The 17,545-nt window shown below is 45.5% G+C and overlaps 1 long non-coding RNA gene across 6 annotated transcripts; it reads left to right on the plus strand.

Annotated features, from left to right (window-relative positions):
* Positions 1–11,581: 11,581 nt before the first annotated feature.
* LOC123091395 (uncharacterized) lies at positions 11,582–17,345 on the plus strand. 6 transcript variants are annotated; one of them, XR_006443084.1, is made up of 9 exons: positions 11,582–12,145; positions 12,333–12,416; positions 12,495–12,637; positions 12,892–13,015; positions 13,122–13,279; positions 14,293–14,372; positions 15,675–15,806; positions 15,994–16,474; positions 16,964–17,345. It is a non-coding gene; the product is annotated as an uncharacterized lncRNA (long non-coding RNA). The 6 variants fall into 6 exon arrangements; XR_006443083.1 differs by having other exon boundaries at positions 12,495–12,556; XR_006443081.1 differs by having other exon boundaries at positions 12,495–13,015.
* The last annotated feature ends 200 nt before the right edge of the window (positions 17,346–17,545 follow it).

Below are 17,545 nucleotides of genomic sequence, written 5' to 3' on the forward strand. Positions count from 1 at the left end.
TTGGTATTCGTTCGATATTTTGATGAGATGTATGTTGTCTCTCCTCTAGTGGTGTTATGTGAACATCGACTACATGACACTTCACCATTATTTGGGCCTAGAGGAAGGCATAGGGAAGTAATAAGTAGATGATGGGTTGCTAGAGTGATAGAAGCTTAAACCCTAGTTTATGTGTTGCTTCGTTAGGGGTTGATATGGACCCATATGTTTAATGTTGTGGTTAGGTTTACCTTAATACTCCTTTTTGTAGTTGCGGATGCTTGCAATAGGGGTTAATCATAAGTGGGATGCTTGTCCATGTTAGGGCAGTACCCAAGTGCCGGTCCACCCACATATCAAATTATCAAAGTACCGAACGCGAATCTTATGAACGTGATGAAACTAGCTTGATGATAATTCCCAATGTGTCCTCGGGAGCTCCTTCCTCATTATTAGAATTTGTCCAGGCTTATCCTTTGCTACATAAAGGATTGGGCCACCTTGCTGCACTTTATTTACTTTATTTACTTTTGCTCGTTACTATTTATCTTATCACAAAACTATCTATCACCTACTATTTCAGTGCTTGCAGAGAAAACCTTACTAAAAACCGCTTATCATTTCCTTCTGCTCCTTGTTGGGTTCGACACTCTTACTTATCAAAAGGACTACGGTAGATCTCCTACACTTGTGGGTCATCAGTGGCCCACACACCGACTTAACGATCCTACAGAGGTTGATGTGGTGCCCCTCGACATGCTACGACTGCCCGTCCACATGTCCTTCATGCTCGGCCACTACTGGGCGGGCATGAAGGCCAACTGGATCATCCTCATCCACCACTCAGGTAGTTCGTGGCGTCTCGTGGATATCTACACCCAGCGAGAGATCACCCTTCCATCATTGGATACCGCCGCCATCGAGCCTCGCGGGCCGCCGGACACTCCTGCCTACTACGCACGAAACGCGTCAAGCTTTTGGCTCGACCTCTATTTGCAGAAAGTTGTAATCTGCGAAGTGCCCACACCATCAGAAGACTACATGGGTTACAAGCTCATTGCCTTGTTCAACATGGGATTAGTCTATTTGGAATCCGGTCGCCATACATGGTTATGGCTCATCATCAATCCTGTTGAGGCAACATTTCTGTCTGATGCTATAGTGCATGATGGCATCGTTTACGCGGTCAACGCACAGATTGGCTGCCTATACTGGTGGAATCTATCGTCATGTAATTGTTCTATCTCATCTCATCTTTACCTTATGAATACGACTGCATGTTCATTTGTTACAAATTTAGAATACATAGCATGTCTATAACTACATCATTGCTATATGTTCCTCTCATTTCCTAGATTTTTATGACCACACATGTTATTGTTAGAGTTGATATGAGAACAATTGGCATCTAATGATTGTTAGAATACATATTATGGGCATAACATCATGATTGCTATATGTTACTCTTGTTTACAAGATTTTTATAACAACACATGTTATTGCTTAGAGTTGATATGAGAACAGTAGTAGTAAGTGCTATGGTAGAATATGAGTAGGCGCTGTCATAGTTGTTTTCCTCTCATTGTTACATGATGTTTGAACCATGACATATTGCTAGAATATGAAAGCCATTGGCTTATCTTTTTAACTTGGGGTATGATTATGACCACGGCATTGCAATTCTTTGTCTATGATATATGTCACTGTTATAATAATCTTAATTCCACACATACTCTGAACATGATTGTTTATTTTTGTCTTTTTGGTCTCCAATTTGAATTGTTGCAGCAGACGCAAATGCGCCGGCCTTCATGATTCCAGGATCTGGAATCGTACCAACCGATGGGTGGTGCTTTATCGCTCGTTCAGCTGACGGCGGTCATTTGATGCTCATTCGCACGTACCAAATTGACCAAACCATTACATCAAACCACATGTAGTACAATGCATGGGGCGTTCGTGACATTGATGGCTATGGCTGCTTCGTGTTCGAGAAAGATCCCAGCTTCATTGGGCCAGGCGTATTCAACTGGAGGCGGGTTTGCAGCCTCGGCAACCACTTCTTGTTCCTCGGGCTCAATTATCCGATCATCCAACCAATCATCGATCATATCACCGGCGATGATTACCGTGCTATGCAACTTCCATTCGCGAGGGGGGACTGTGTTTACACATCATACCATGGGTTTCATGAATCACCATATCCAGAGATTCGTCGACACAGCTTGTTGCCAGATAATCTTCAGTTTGTGAAAGGCATCAAGCTTCCATGCGATGGATGGCTTTTGCAAACCCGACATGCGGTGATGTTGTTCATGCCAACAGCAAATATGCATAACTTGATTCGTGCTGATATCTAGACTAAGCCATTTATTCTGCTGTTGTAGCATGATCCTCTTTTGTTGCATATTATGTATTGTTGTTAGTTTGAAGCACTCATCTGGTTTGAAGGATAGTAGATACCTTCCTGGGATCAAGTGCATCCTAACTCACCTGCGTAGGATGTACTGATAATGATGATGGAGATGCTGTGCAGAAGCCATATATATATATATATATATATATATATATATATATATATCAGTTAGGCTTCAAGTGCGTACTTGTTAGTTAAACCTAGGTATAAATTGTGACACTAAATACTACTAGTAAGTAGTACATTAGCAGTACTAGTATACGTCGGTCAAATTATTCATCATGTCCATACATTGAATTGACGTGACAACACGCTGCGCGTGAGGTGACACAAGAATCCCGGCGGCGTGTTCGGGTATTCTGGACTTCAGATTTGGAGTACCACTTATCTGTCGAAATCTTTCATCATTCACTTAAAACAGTCGATTGATCATACGTTGAGTACCATATAACTGGAATTACCGATGCAAGTCGAAAAAAGGATTGGTCGGTGCTGCCAGCTGGCGTCAAGTTTGATCCCACGGATCAGGAGCTGATCGAGCACCTTGAGGCCAAAGTGAGTTCTCACAACGCGAGATTTCAGTCTCTCATCGATTTGTTCATACAAACCATCGACATCGAGCACGGCATATGCTACACCCAACCTGAGCAGGTAAGACACCGATCGACCGTCTACTTGCACAAACATATTCCTTTGTTTGTAGCTCTATTTCTATTTTTAGACGCAGACCTGGTGAAGCAATTACAATTTGACAGTTAATAAAAAGTGAAACAAGTGACTGCAACATGCCAAAGATGTTATAAAAATGCCAACTATGTACACTAAAACCTGTATTCCACAATACTGCAGGTATCACATTGAGTGGCCTAAGGAAGCATTTCTTCCAGCGCAATTACAGGGCGTTCAAAAGGGGCACGTGGACGCGTCGCAAGATACAGTCGAAGTGTGGCATGCACGTGATGTGGCACAAGACCGGCAATACCTTGCCGGTGATGGTCAACGGCCAGCAGACGGGCAGCAAAAAAGGTTCTGGTGCTGCACACCAACACGAACTTTGACCAGCAGAGGACCAACTAGATGATGCACCAGTACCACCTTGGGGACATGGAGCAAGAGAAGGAGCGGGAGCTGGTCCTCTGCAAGATTTTCTACCAAACGAACACTAGGGCCAGGAGTAAAAAGATTATAAGTTAGTTTAGTATTGGTAGTTGTACTACCTTGTCGTCCGCAAGTTGGTATTGTTGTTAACGATCTTTTGGTATGAACTTGCATTTGCTTCCAACCATCATGCCGAGGGTCGACGTGGATATAAAGCTGGGTCATTTGTTTCGAAACAAATTTTTAGGCACCTAATTTTTATATAATGGGTAGCAAGCACCTGCCGTTCGAATTCGAAACAAGTGCATGCACTTATTATCACGATAAAAAAACAATATCCGTGCTGCATCCCAGTTATCAGTCTGTACTTGCAGAATTCTCTCGTTTATTGAGCACATATATTGTTTTTTCAGGTCGAGCAAGTTTCAACTGGGCTGTAGACTGCCCAGGATTGGTTTTGTTTTTACCAGGCCCAGCCCATAACGACAAGGGGCACAAAGATCCAGCAGGTATCTATTGGCCTCTGGCCCGCCAGTGTTAATTATATTTTGTCTTACAAACATCCGCAGGCAGTTTTTTTACTGAATCAAACACATAGCCTAGTTCTATTTTTCTCTTGAAACGCATGTCCTACACCCGTTTTCTAATCTCTACCTATAGTTTTACTAGTTCATATACACGTATCATTATATTGAAAACATATAAAATTCCCTTTTCATATTTACATCCTTATTTTTGTTGTTTTTCCCACCTAGTGCTGATTTTTTTACCACTAGTTTTCCCTTAAACCAACTCAATTGTCCCCTGTCTTATTTGCTTACAAAAACAAAAAGATTTTTTTGGCAAATCAATAAGTTCTTAAAAAAATGTTTAACATTTCGGGATTACAATAGTTCGGACTCCACCGAAATATGCAAAATAAGGTTGATAGCTGGGTCCACGACCACAGCCCAGTTTTTGGTGACTTGCCAAGTAAGTCGCTTTGTCAGGCCTGTTTGGCTGCAAATCTTTCAAGACGAGGAGAGCTTTCATTCGGCTGACCGAAAAATGGCCCATCAGTAATGATAAATGGGTTGTACATTTTTAAAACACATCTAACCGGCAATTAGTTTCAAATATCTTTTTTCACTTCAAGATTTTAAATTACATTAATTTTTATGCGTGGAGAATTTGTTGGATTTTATATTGATATACATTTATTTTAAAATTCAGTTTGAATGTGAGTCGAAATTTCGGGATTAAAAACAGTTCGGACCGCACTGAAATATGCAAAATTTTGTATAATTTTTTAACCATGGCCACAATATGGGCTGTAATGCTAACAAAAAGAATATGGGCTCCAAAAAAACCTTAAGAATTAGCAAATGGGCTGTAAATTATTAGAAATAATGGCAGATGGGTTGTATGCTGTTTTCCACAGATTTGAGGCTTTCCTAAAAAAAGGTTGACGCACAAGCAGTGACTGTTGGATGGCCATCCAACGGCCGTCGTGCTTCTTCAATCTCTGCTCTTCCTGCTCCAGCCGCTCAAACAAGTGCCGGCAGGACTGCCTGCTCCCTCCTTCCCGCGGCCGGTTGTGCTGCCGCGCAGGCCTCACCGCTCCACCGTACTCCCATCGCTGGCCTGGCCATCCCTCTACGCACCCACACCTGCTATTATTCTCCGGCGACGGCAGATGAACCAGTAAACCCTCGTACAGTCGTACTCCTCTCCACGTGGGCATCCACTGCCGCGTCCTCCCCAGCTCCACGTCGTCCCCTTCCTAGGCCTCGCCGTCATCCACCGCCTTGGTGCTCTCGGCGCGGCGTGGTCAATGTGGTCAACGATATTCCATCGGAAGAGTATTGTACGTGGAGAGGCTGACTGTTGGGTCCATGACCACAACCCAATTTTTTTGTGATTTGCCAAGTAAGTCGCTTTGTCAGGCCTGTTGGGCTGCAAATCTTTCAAGATGAGGAGAGTTTTCATTCGGCTGGCCGAGAAAATGGCCCATCAGTAATGAGAAATGGCATGTACATTTTTAAAACACATCAAACCGGCAATCAGTTTCAAATATCTTTTTTTTCTTTTCGAGATTTTAAATTACATTAATTTTTATGCATGGAGAATTTGTTGGATTTTATATTGATATACATTTATTTTTAAAATCAGTTTGAATGTGAGTCGAAATTTCGGGATTAAAAACAGTTCGGACCGCACCAAAATATGCAAAATTTTGTATAATTTTTTAACCATGGCCACAATATGGGCTGTAATGCTAACAAAAAGAATATGGGCTCCAAAAAAATCTTAAGAATTAGCAAATGGGCTGTAAATTATTAGAAATAATGGCAGATGGGTTGTATGCTATTTTCCACATATTTGAGGCTTTCCTAAAAAAAGGTTGACGCATAAGCAGTGACTGTTGGATGGCCATCCAACGGCCGTCGTGCTTCTTCAATCTATGCTCTTCCTGCTCCAGCCGCTCAAACAAGCGCCGGCGAGACTGCCTGCTCCCTCCTCCCAGAGGCCGGCTGTGCTGCCGTGCAGGCCTCACCGCCCCACCGTACTCCCATCACTGGCCTAGTCATCCCTCTACTCACCCACACCTGTTGTTATTCTCCGGCGACGGCAGACAAACTAGTAAATCCTCGTACAGTCGTACTCCTCTCCGCGTGGGCATCCACTGCCGCTTCTTCCCTGGCTCCGCGTCGTCCCCTTCCTAGGCCTCACCGTCGTACACCGCCTTGGTGCTCTCGGTGCGGCGTGGTCAATGTGGTCAACGATATTCCATCGGAAGAGTATTGTACGTGGATAGGCTGACAGCTGGGTCCATGGCCACAGCCCAGTTTTTTTGTGATTTGCCAAGTAAGTCGCTTTGTCAGGCCTATTGGGATGCAAATCTTTCAAGACGAGGAGAGTTTTCATTCGGCTGGCCGAGAAAATGACCCATCAGTAATGAGAAATGAGATGTACATTTTTAAAACACATCAAACCAGCAATTTGTTTCAAATATCTTTTTTTCATTTCAAGATTTTAAATTACATTAATTTTTATGCGTGGAGAATTTGTTGGATTTTATATTGATATACATTTATTTTTAAAATCAGTTTGAATGTGAGTCGAAATTTCGGGATTAAAAATAGTTCGGACCGCACCGAAATATGTAAAATTTTGTATAATTTTTTAACCGTGGCCACAATATGGGCTGTAATGCTAACAAAAAGAATATGGGCTCCAAAAAAACCCTTAAGAATTAGCAAATGGGCTGTAAATTATTAGAAATAATGGCATATGGGATGTATGCTGCTTTCCACATATTTGAGGCTTTCCTAAAAAAAGGTTGACGCACAAGGAGTGACTGTTGGATGGCCATCCAACGGCCGTCGTGCTTCTTCAATCTCTGCTCTTCCTGCTCCAGCCACTCAAACAAGCACCGGCGGGACTGCCTGCTCCCTCCTCCCCGCGGCCTGCTGTGCTGCCGCGCATGCCTCACCGCCCCACCGTACTCCCATCGCTGGCCTAGCCATCCCTCTACTCACCCACACCTGCTGTTATTCTCCGGCGACGGCAGACGAACCAGTAAACCCTCGTAGAGTCGTACCCCCCTCCATGTGGGAAACAACTGCCGAGTCTTCCCTGCATTCATGTCATTCCCTTCCTAGGCCTCGCCGTCGTCCACCGCCCTGGTGCTCTCGGCGCGGCCTGGTCAACGTGGTCAACGACCGACATGCATCTGAAGTGGACTGTACGTGGAGAGGCCGATAGTTGGGTCCACGGCCGCACGCAAGGAAATGTCTCCTTATTACGCGCAAAATAATGATTCCTCCACCTGACATCAGGGACCCACCGAAAGGGCCTCTGTATTTCACGAAAAAACGTTACCGCCGCTGACAGCTCGGACCCACCAGCTATATCTTCGCACGCAAGGATGTGCCTCCTTATTACGAACAAAAAAAATGAATACTCCCCCTGTTAGCTGGGACCCAGTATAGTGGCAGGCTGACTTGTGGGCCTACTAAGTTGACGGGGACGGAGGTCTTCGTCAACTTAGTCAATATGCATGATTCTAGCTCCAGTGACCGTACGATGTCCATCCAACGGCCGTATTGCTTCTTCAACCTCTGGTCTTCTTACTCTAGCCGCCCAAACCAGCACCGGTCGTGCCTCGTGCTCCTGCCTCCCGTGGCCGGCTGTGATGCGACGGAGGCCTCACCACCACCTACTACTCCCATCGCTAGCCAGGCCATCCCTCTACTCACCCACAGCCCCTGTTATTCTGCTGCGACGGCAGTCTCACACCGCAGCGAACCAGTGAACCCTCGTACTCCTCTACGCGTGGGCATCCACTGCCGCGTCTTCCCCGTCTCCGCGTCGTCCCCTTCCTAGGCCTCACCGTCATCCATCGCCCTAGTGCTCTCGGCGCGGCATGGTCAACATGGTTTTGTCACAATTATCGTCATAGAAGTGTCATATGTATGACAGAAAAAAAATATTCGACCCAAAATGTCACGGATGTGTCTTTTTTTTATAGTGGTGGGAGGAGAAGGCCAGGCGGTGGTGGCGGCGCTAGGGGCGGGAGGGGGCGCTTGAGGAGAAGGGAGGAAGAGGCGAGGCTGGGAGGGTGGCGGCGCGAGGGGGAGAGGGCACGAGTGCGGCGCAAGGGTGAGCGGACGGCAGGCGCGAGGGCGAGCGGAGGCGGCAGCGCGGCAGGGAGAGTGCGAGCGCAGGGTGGAACGCGCGAGTGCAGGAGGAGACCGTCGCCCTTCCCCACCCCATAGCCGCACTAGCCAACCGCCGCACAGCACACACGCCCCTGGAAGCAAAAGGACCAAAATAACCTCGGCGGGGGCAGGATATAACGTGCAGTGGCACGGGATATTTTACCGCCGGTGCACGTGACGGGACGAACGCGCCGGAGCCACAGCCACGGTCGCTGATAAGTGCAGCCCACCCGCAATGGGACCCACAGGTCAGCGACGCCCGGTCGATTAAACAGAGTAAACAGGCAGCGCGGGAGGCAGCGCGAGGAGGCATTAGAACCAGTTACTATTCATTCCAGCAGTGTTTACCTCAGATCCAACGGCCCAGGTTCATCAAGATCTTGATCCGACGCCCAGAAACACATCAAGCAAACCGATCCGACGGCCGAGAGTCGCTGATCTCTGAGGAGCCTTGTAGGAGGTTTCATCTCTTATTTCTCGATTTGTTGAGTCAATGGTCCAGTGCGTCTATCCGAATTCGAATCAAATAAGGATTTATGTTGGACTCCTAGGTCATCTTTAACAAAACCCCGCAAATTTTCTTTCGCATCCGTCCGCGGATAGGGGATCAATCCACGGACATGGATGCGGGAGGCCATCATCCAACTATATCACATACATTTCAAACACTCTATGCATCAACAGGATGAAATTCATGCAAACACAGCCGGATTTCATATAAACATGACGGATTTCATACAAATCGGATGAAGATGGCAACATTTTGGACATATTTTCAACAAAAAAGAAACCAGACTAAGATAAAACTAGTCTACGGCCAGCGCCGGCGGATATCCATTCCGACGACATGATACCCTTGACTAGTCTACTGTAGGCCACGGCGGATCTCCAACTCCGTCCCTATGTCCGGCAGCCATGATCCCCAAAGGTATATGCTTCAGTGCAAAGGACGACTCACTTCCCACCGCTCATCGGAGTGGAACTGCTGCCTGATGCTTCAGCCGGAGGGGAAGGGTCCATACGCTCCACGGACCAAAATTGGTTTTGTGTAAGGGGACGACGGTGGCCGGCGAGAGGGCAAGACACCGGCTGTGTAAGCCGGCGTCGCCTCGGCGGTGACCTTCATGACCCAAGCGACGACGGCCTCCCGTGTTCTACTTCTCCTCGAAGATGGCGGCTGGTGCGGATGTGCGGGCCACCACCTCGTCAATATCCGAGTAGCCGGCTTCTTCCTCTGCCGGCGGCACATGGCTACGCGTGCATTGACGGCGGATGGCGCGGTCGTAGGCATGGGAGGCATGGTACTGTGAGCTGGCCTGGCATGGGGGCGTGGTACCGCGACCTGGTCTCGCTCCGTCGGGCTTGGTGGGCGAGGTGGAGCAGCCAGCTCGGTTGGCCATCCAGCCAGCTTTTATGCCGGAGAACTTCTATTTATGCTCGTCAGATGACATCAAAGGGTGAAAAAAATGGTGGAATGAGGAGATGGAGAGCGGCAGAGTGGTGCGATTCTCTCCAGACGTCTGACCTCTTTTAAATAGCGGGCGGACGGGAAGAGCTTGCCCGATGTTGTTTTTAATGTCGGCACGCTCGTGAACGGAGGTGTGGTCGAAGTAGGTTTCTTGGCTTCCACGCGGGTTTAATGGAGGCGGTTGAATGCGGCAAGGAGGTGTGTTCAGCCAGGCATGCTGTGGGTGGCGCCCTCGGCAGGCGCGCCGCTTTAGTGGCGGGGGCAGTGAGAGGTCGAGTCCGCCCTGAACCGTCTTTAATGTGCAGCGGCGTGCTGTGCACCGACATGAATGTGGGCAACTAGCGCCGGGTGAGAACGCGTGCGGGCAAACGAGGAGGGGTTTTGGGTCGGTCAGGATGGTCGGAAGCGGGTGTGGCAGCGGTCCGGACCCCTGCAAAGCCCCTCTCAATGTTTGTCTCATGTTTACGAAAGAAAGTACGTCCGAACCGCATGATGGACCAATACAGAACCACATTGGATGGCTTCCGCGGTCCGAACAGCAAAATCCAAATGTATGCGGGCGGTTTGTGGGTCAGTGTTGTAGATGCCCTTAGTTCTTCAAGAACAAAATGCACGCTGCACTTTAATTTTGTAGGACACACGAGTTGCATCAAATGCATTTCATCGTAGCATTGCACTTCACACAGGTTTTCTTGGAGTAAATAAATTGCAAGAAATGACCTTTATTGTGTTCAAATAGCATAAACCGCTCAAGATGGCGATGGGCACTAAAACCCGTGTCCCCGTAGATTTTTACCCTATTAGGGAACATGGACGGCGTCTTTCTAACCATGTGGGGCTTCTGATGAGTAATTATAAAACCCGGCATGTTTGGCGTGTCCAAACCCGTTTCAGCAGTATCTGAACCCGAAACCCACCATACTCGTCAAAATACCTGCTAGCATCCATTGATCCACCGATTTCCATCCACTCCATTGATCTAGCCTCAAGCCCTCGACTACACGAACACGGTCGACCCAGGGCCCAAGCTACTATTTGTCTCATGTTTTGCTGCTTAAGTATGATGAATTTTGTTGCAGCTATTGCTCCAATATGCCTGTGTTTTTCTTTGAAAACTAATTGTTTTCGCTGACTGCTCGTGGGACGAGTTTCCCGCGGGTTTAAAAAACCCAATGGATTTAGGGAATGGGCAAAAAACTGGCCCGTGCACGAGGACGAGACAGTGATGGATTTACAGTTTTCTCGCGGGGACAGGTTTGGGCAACAAAAACCCAACGGGTTTCGTCCCTGTTGCCATCTTGAGAAACCGCTACTTTTGTGAAACATTGTAATATTGCATTGCACGAATTTCTTTAGCCCGTTTTAGCTCCGAAACTAGAGTAATAGCCTACTCTCAAGCATTGACGTGAAAAAAATGCCATAGAAGCATTGGCTAGTCTTTTTTTCCTCGGACACTCCTGGGAAACGCTTCCTAGCATACGTCTGGCATGATCAATTCAACGTCGAACTTTGCAATTTTTTCCTTCTCAATGTTTACTACTATGTTACGTTGAAGAAAATCTACACCGTTTTTTTTCGGAGACGCGTCTTCATAAGGTTCATTGCGGAAAAAGCTCGCTCTGTAGTTGCAATTGACACCGGGAGAGTGATGACCAATCGCAATAATCTATTAACAATTGGATACACATAAGATTTACATGTTTTATGTAATTAAGGACAGTAAAACTGCACCTAATCCCTGCCCTCTCAAGCCTTAACATCCTGGCCCATCCGATTTCGTCTTTAAACGTTTTTTGGCCGTCCGATCAAACTGTAAGCCTGATACATTGAGCAACTGGACCGACTGTCCTATGCGCAGCTGCTCCCGTGACCAAATCGGAGGCCTGTGGTTAATCGGGCCCTCAGCCTTGCGTGAAGCCCACTTTGGTCTTGCAGAAAAAACTAGCGAGCGAGCAACCGTCGTTTGTTCCTCACGCTGCCCCCTCCTCTCCCCGCCGCCGCCGCCCACGATGGAATTTCCTCCCTCGTCGCTTCCCCGCACGGCCGCACGCCACCGTCGCCGCCTACGCCTCCGGATCCCTCGCCCGCCTCGCGGCCACTCACGCCAACATCCTCGCCCCGGACGACTCCCTATTGTTGCTCATCGCGCCCCTCTCCGTCACCCCGTCTCCCCGCTTAGCCTCATGCCTCGTCAAGGCCGTAGCCACGCTCGTTTCCTGCGTCCTCCGCTCCGGCCCCGCCGGTTCGCGCTAAGCCCCCAACAACCACCCTTCCGTCCAGGCTCTCGCGTCGGGCGCTGACGGGGCACGCTCGGAGCTGTCACGGCAGGCGGCCAGGATGGTCGCCGAGGGGTTGGACGGCGTGGTGCTGTTCCCGAGGCTGTTTGTGATGTTTGTCGTGCTGAGGAAGGGGACGCCGCGTTCGCAAGGGATTTGATTGCTCGGCGAGATCTTGCTGCATTTCGACCGCGGGGATGGGGAGGTATGTGTTTTGTTCTTCTTCTTTTTTGATCAAAGTGTTTTGTTCTTATTCCCTCATTGATGGTAGTATTCAGTGGTAGTATTCAGTTTTCTGGGGATTGCACTTGTTGGCAATGTTGTGAGGAATCTAGGGCACATACACAACATCTCAGTCATATTTAATTTGCCTCCATTTTTTGCACCTGCAGGATAATGAAACAACTTCATCTGAAGCTTTATATAACTCACCTAAGCTTCTACATGGTGTGTTTGACCAGTTACTCGATGATCTGGTAAGCTAATACTAGGCCGCAGTAAATTCCTTGATATATCTGCGCCAACTGAGTGTATCTTGATGTCATTTGCCGCAGCTCAACACTAGGTGTCGTAATATATAATTCAGCACAAACAGGGTCTTGAGGTTAATAACTGTGTAAGCATATAAGATCATCTATTTCTGGAGTTAATTTGTGTTTTCAGGATATCGGCTTGGATGGTGACTATATCCTACTTGGTACTTCTACTCATACATAAATTCAGATATGCTCAATTGTCACCATCTATTCAGTTGCATACTTGAATGAGGGTTCTTGAGGTTCTCATGTGATATACTGGAGCATCATAAAGTCGTGTATTATCTTGTTGAAAAGAAGATGTTTTCTTAGCTACAATGGAGATCCTGATACTAATGAAAATGCATTCAATGTTAGTCATATCTGGTCTGATTGCTCAACCTATGATTCATTCCATGCATGTCTTGGTGTATAGTTGTCCTCTTCACACAAATAGTTCCTGGAGGTTAATGATCACGACATTGGAAGTCCAGTGTCTGCTTCTACATGTGCTACTTGTTCAATGTCTATAAGAAGATACTGCGATCTGCACTTCTGTAGTAAGTTCATCTATCTCTTTTGCTTAAAATAAGTACTGATGAAATTATGATATCTTGAAAACTAAAAGATGGGATGTGCTTGTTATTCTTTGACATGCTATTTCAGAACAACACAACCTCTGGCCCTATTATTGATAACATAGGTAGGCTGGGGATGATACATGCGGTTGCATGTCAGAGTCATGTTACGAAGTCCAGTGTCTGCTTTTGCATGTGCTCCATGTTCCATGTCTATAGGAACAGGCCGCGATCTGCACTTATGTAGTAAGTTCATCTATCTACCCTTTTGCTTAAAGTAACTACTGGTGAAATTATGGTATCTTGAAAACTAAAAGATAGGAAGTGTTTGTTACTCTTGACATGCTATTTCTGAACAACACAACCCGTGGCCCTATTATTGGTAGCATAGGCAGGCTAGGAATGATACATATGCTTGCATGTCAGAGTCATGTTACTGGGAGCATCCCAAGTTACAAACATTGAACAACATTGCTAGCGGACCAAATAGAGTTTAGCCCCAAAGTAAGCGGGCACGGATTAATGAACCACTTTGTTATATTCAATTCAATTAGGTGGGCATGGATTAATGAACCACTTTGTTAAAAGCATTTTTGTTTCTTATCATACACTTGTCGTTTGTTTCCTTGGTGTTCCTGTTGTTTCTTGTCATACAAAATATGAGATGAGTTCTTCCGTGAATATTATGTGCGAAATTGTTGTTTTTTTCAACATTCTTGAAAAAGTTATTCTTGCAAAATTCTTGTTCTTTTAACATTCTTGGAAAGAAAAATCCGTGTCGCATGCAAGAGAAAATAACACGGCTTGTATCAAATTGAGCAAACCATTTCGTGCCCTTGCTGCATGTTATATGCTCAACATAAATATATACCTTGCAAAGAAATTAGGTGTATAGTTTAACCTCGCTGCTTTATTTTGACTCCTTTTGGGTCTCTGCATTATTTGGGATATTCTGGTTTTGTCGTTGTTACTAACAAATCAATAAAATTATGGGTGTACGGTCCTTGTTTTATTTTATTATCAAATCAAGAAAAATCTGCTTCTGATTTAGACTTGGTTTGTTTTCTCTCCTAAATGGATGCTTGTAATGAGCTAGGTTATATGGATCTATTACTGTGAATTGCGTTATTGCTTGTGAATTTGATGATTGGCTGGGACTGGACACTATATATGGATGTGGTAGTGTACATATATTGGAAAATAGTACTATATTACCACGGCTCACTATTATTATTTTTTTCCTTGCCAATTTGATGCAGGGCTGTCAGTGTAGGGATTGGCGATTGGTTCTGCTTGATTGGCTATATAGAGTTGTCGATGTGCAATGGGTAACTGCCAGGTTAGTATCCATATCGGAATGAAATTGTCATGCAGATCTGCATGTTTACCTTAACAGATTGATGTCAAGAAGAACTAGAGCATAGTATCAATTTCCTATTTTCAGATTAGATTATAGGAATGTTTATGACTCAGATTGTGTCTCCTACGGCAGGCATATATATAAATCTTATCTATACTGACGCAATGCAATTGCAAAGACATACCAGAAGAAAGCAAAGCATGGTAGATGAAATGATATATAGTACTCCCTCCATTCTCCAATGAAAAAGGATATTGGGTTTTTCCCTCCCGCTTGGGCCGTTCCTGGGCCGATTGTCCTTGGGCCGCTACTCCTGCAGCTGAATCGGATGCCTGTCATTCATTTGCGCGGGTTGACGTCGGATCATTGACGAACGGTTGTGATTCTGCTCGGTGTCCACGTCCTACCACCCAGGCACCCACTCCCCTCCGCTCATACGCCCCGCTCCGCTTCCCCCGTCCTCTCGTCTCCGCCTAGGGAGAGATCTAGCTAGGTCAGAGAGAAAGATAGAGAAAGAAAGGTGATTGATGGCGGCGGCGGCGACGGCGACGGCAGGCATGGTCTGATTACTCGATGTGTGCATCAACCAAATCGGGTCTCTTCCTGATCTTGTCCTAGCGCCGCTGCTGCTGCCATGGGGAGAAAGATGGAGGGAGGGAGAGCTGGATGATATGGAACGGAGATGGAACACGCTCCACACACTGCCTCTGCCTTTTGCCACCGGCCGCTCCTACGAGAAGAGGATAGCCGGCCGCCGGTTCTTCGCCGTCGCCTCGCGCCGCCTATCCCCGCCCCACAGTGACTCTGTGCCGTTCCTACCGCCTTGCCTCAGACGTCTTGGAAGCTGCTGCCACCGCCTACTGTCGGCCCGCAGGGACGCTGCCCCCATCGTTTTTCCCTCTCAGGCCCGACGCCGTCTCCCCAATCTGTACAGTTAGGGGACGCTCAAGCACCTTCAATCAGGAGGACGCCACGCCAGAGGTCTTCCATCCCAGCTCTGTTTTGTTCATGGCTTTTTTCAATGAATGTGCTGCTTCAAATTTTGTTCGGGTACTCCCCAAATTGATGTGACCAAGATTAGGTCCTGGATCACCGTTTTAGATTCTGAAGTTCATTGACATTAACCGGTTGTTCCGAACTTCATTTGTACTTTCTCAACAATGCACATCTTTACTGTCAACTTTATAGCTTTGAATGGTGTTGTCAATAATTTTACAAGCAGTCCTTAATTTTAAGACGATATAGTCATTTCTATTCTTATGATAAGCATTTCTTACCTAGGCCGACCATCGCCGTGCCAGCTCCTGGCCAGTTTGCACTAGCACCAATAGGACTCCATCGACCTGGGATGTAACCCGCCCAGAAGTCAGATGGTGGAGAATAATCTGCTCATGGCCCATGGATGCACTACAGGTATTGGGTCTAAACTACCTGGAAGTGAGATGCATCTGGATTATATCTGATTTTCGTGAAATATAAATCAGAACTGATTTATTCACTCTTTTGTAAGCACCTATTTTTAGATGACACATTTGATGGTTCTGGTATTACGTTTTATGTGGTTTGATTTTATCAACCTAATTCAGTATTTCTTTTGTAGATTGTTTACTAAAGAAAATTGTTTTAGGCGAAGAGTCGAAGACCTGAAGATAAATGTTGCTAATCAAGACGATGACCTGCACAACTCCTGGGAAACACGACCAACGCTGTGTGCCTGCATGATTGATGATCACAGATATGTTTACTTTGCTCAAAGATCGTATAGCAGTGTATTGCTTCATGCATGCACTTTTTATCATCCATTTTTATTATTCAATTCTCTATATGGTCATCATAGATGCTATTACAGGGATGTATCAGTATTTTTCATGCGTTGTTGTAAATATAACTACCTTTGCACTGATACATATGTGTTCTTTTCTTTTAACTATCTCTTTTCAGGCTTGGAAGAAAATTAATTTAGATTGGCCATTGGATTCCTACACCAGTCGTAATTGGATAAATCATGTATGACGCCATGCTTGCGCCCTTATTCCTGGAGTATATGCAGTTGTATTCTTGGTCGTGTGTTGCTCATTCATGTGAGTCCATTTCTCTTTTTTGATTCACATTTGTTGGCACGAATTTCCCGTCCATTTGGTCCTATCATTGGCAACAATTTAAACCTGTAAACCAGGGAAAGATATGCCCATCATCAGTGCACTTTTTATTCAGTTTGATGATAAATGAGTGGTCAATTCTCCCATTAAATTTGTTTTCTGTTTTATGCATAGATGCAGTTGCGACAGTTACCTGCATCAGCTATTTTTTCTTTTGCAGTTGGTGCTTCCATCCACACGGGTTAAACAATTAAGCTGACTTAATTTGTGGCCTAATATGTTTCTTTTGAATTTCGATACACAATTATGTATAATGGTTTATTGTGCTCCCATACAGGCTCATAACTATAGTTGCATCAGAAAATTATTGCAACTAAAATTTTGTTTTCTATTCTTTCAGCAGTGCATGCTAATCTAGAATTATTATCAATGTATGTATGCAAAGAGTATTAAATTGTTAACTCCAAATAGGCAAAACTTCCGAAATAACTTGAAGGATTTGGACTTGGAAGTAGTAGCAGTGAAGTGTTGAATATATTTTTGTTCTTTGATGTTGGAAGGAGGGTCATAGCTGGGATGATAGCTTTTGCTGCTGGAAAGAGCGGTTGCTGCTGGATGAACTATGTTACTTTGCAATTTTTTACACATGTGTCTTCATTTATCCTTCATTTTTTATAGATAATAGCTGGCTATCAATTGTTGTTATCCAAGAGCATGGTTACCAAGAATCCATTACTATACTGATATAGAAATTGAGTCCTCTGAAAGAAAGATATTCTATGATGTTCAGATTTTCCATTGTGTACTTATGACCTATTAACGTGCTGCAATATATACACACTGGGTTTTGTTAGTTTAGCTGGTAAGTATGAATCAACGGCCATTATTTCCTTTCTTGGTTATGGATGAATTTGGATTCTTTGTAGCACTACTCTTTAGTTTTTAACGCAGTGCTCAGAAAACACAAGAGCAATAAGCCAACTTTAGTAATATAATTTAGCTGTAATTTCTACATGGTAGATGGTGTGAGTTTCATAACAAGTGCAGTTCCAC

This window comes from Triticum aestivum, chromosome 4B (assembly GCF_018294505.1).
Source record: "Triticum aestivum cultivar Chinese Spring chromosome 4B, IWGSC CS RefSeq v2.1, whole genome shotgun sequence".
Classification (NCBI taxonomy): Eukaryota; Viridiplantae; Streptophyta; class Magnoliopsida; order Poales; family Poaceae; genus Triticum; species Triticum aestivum.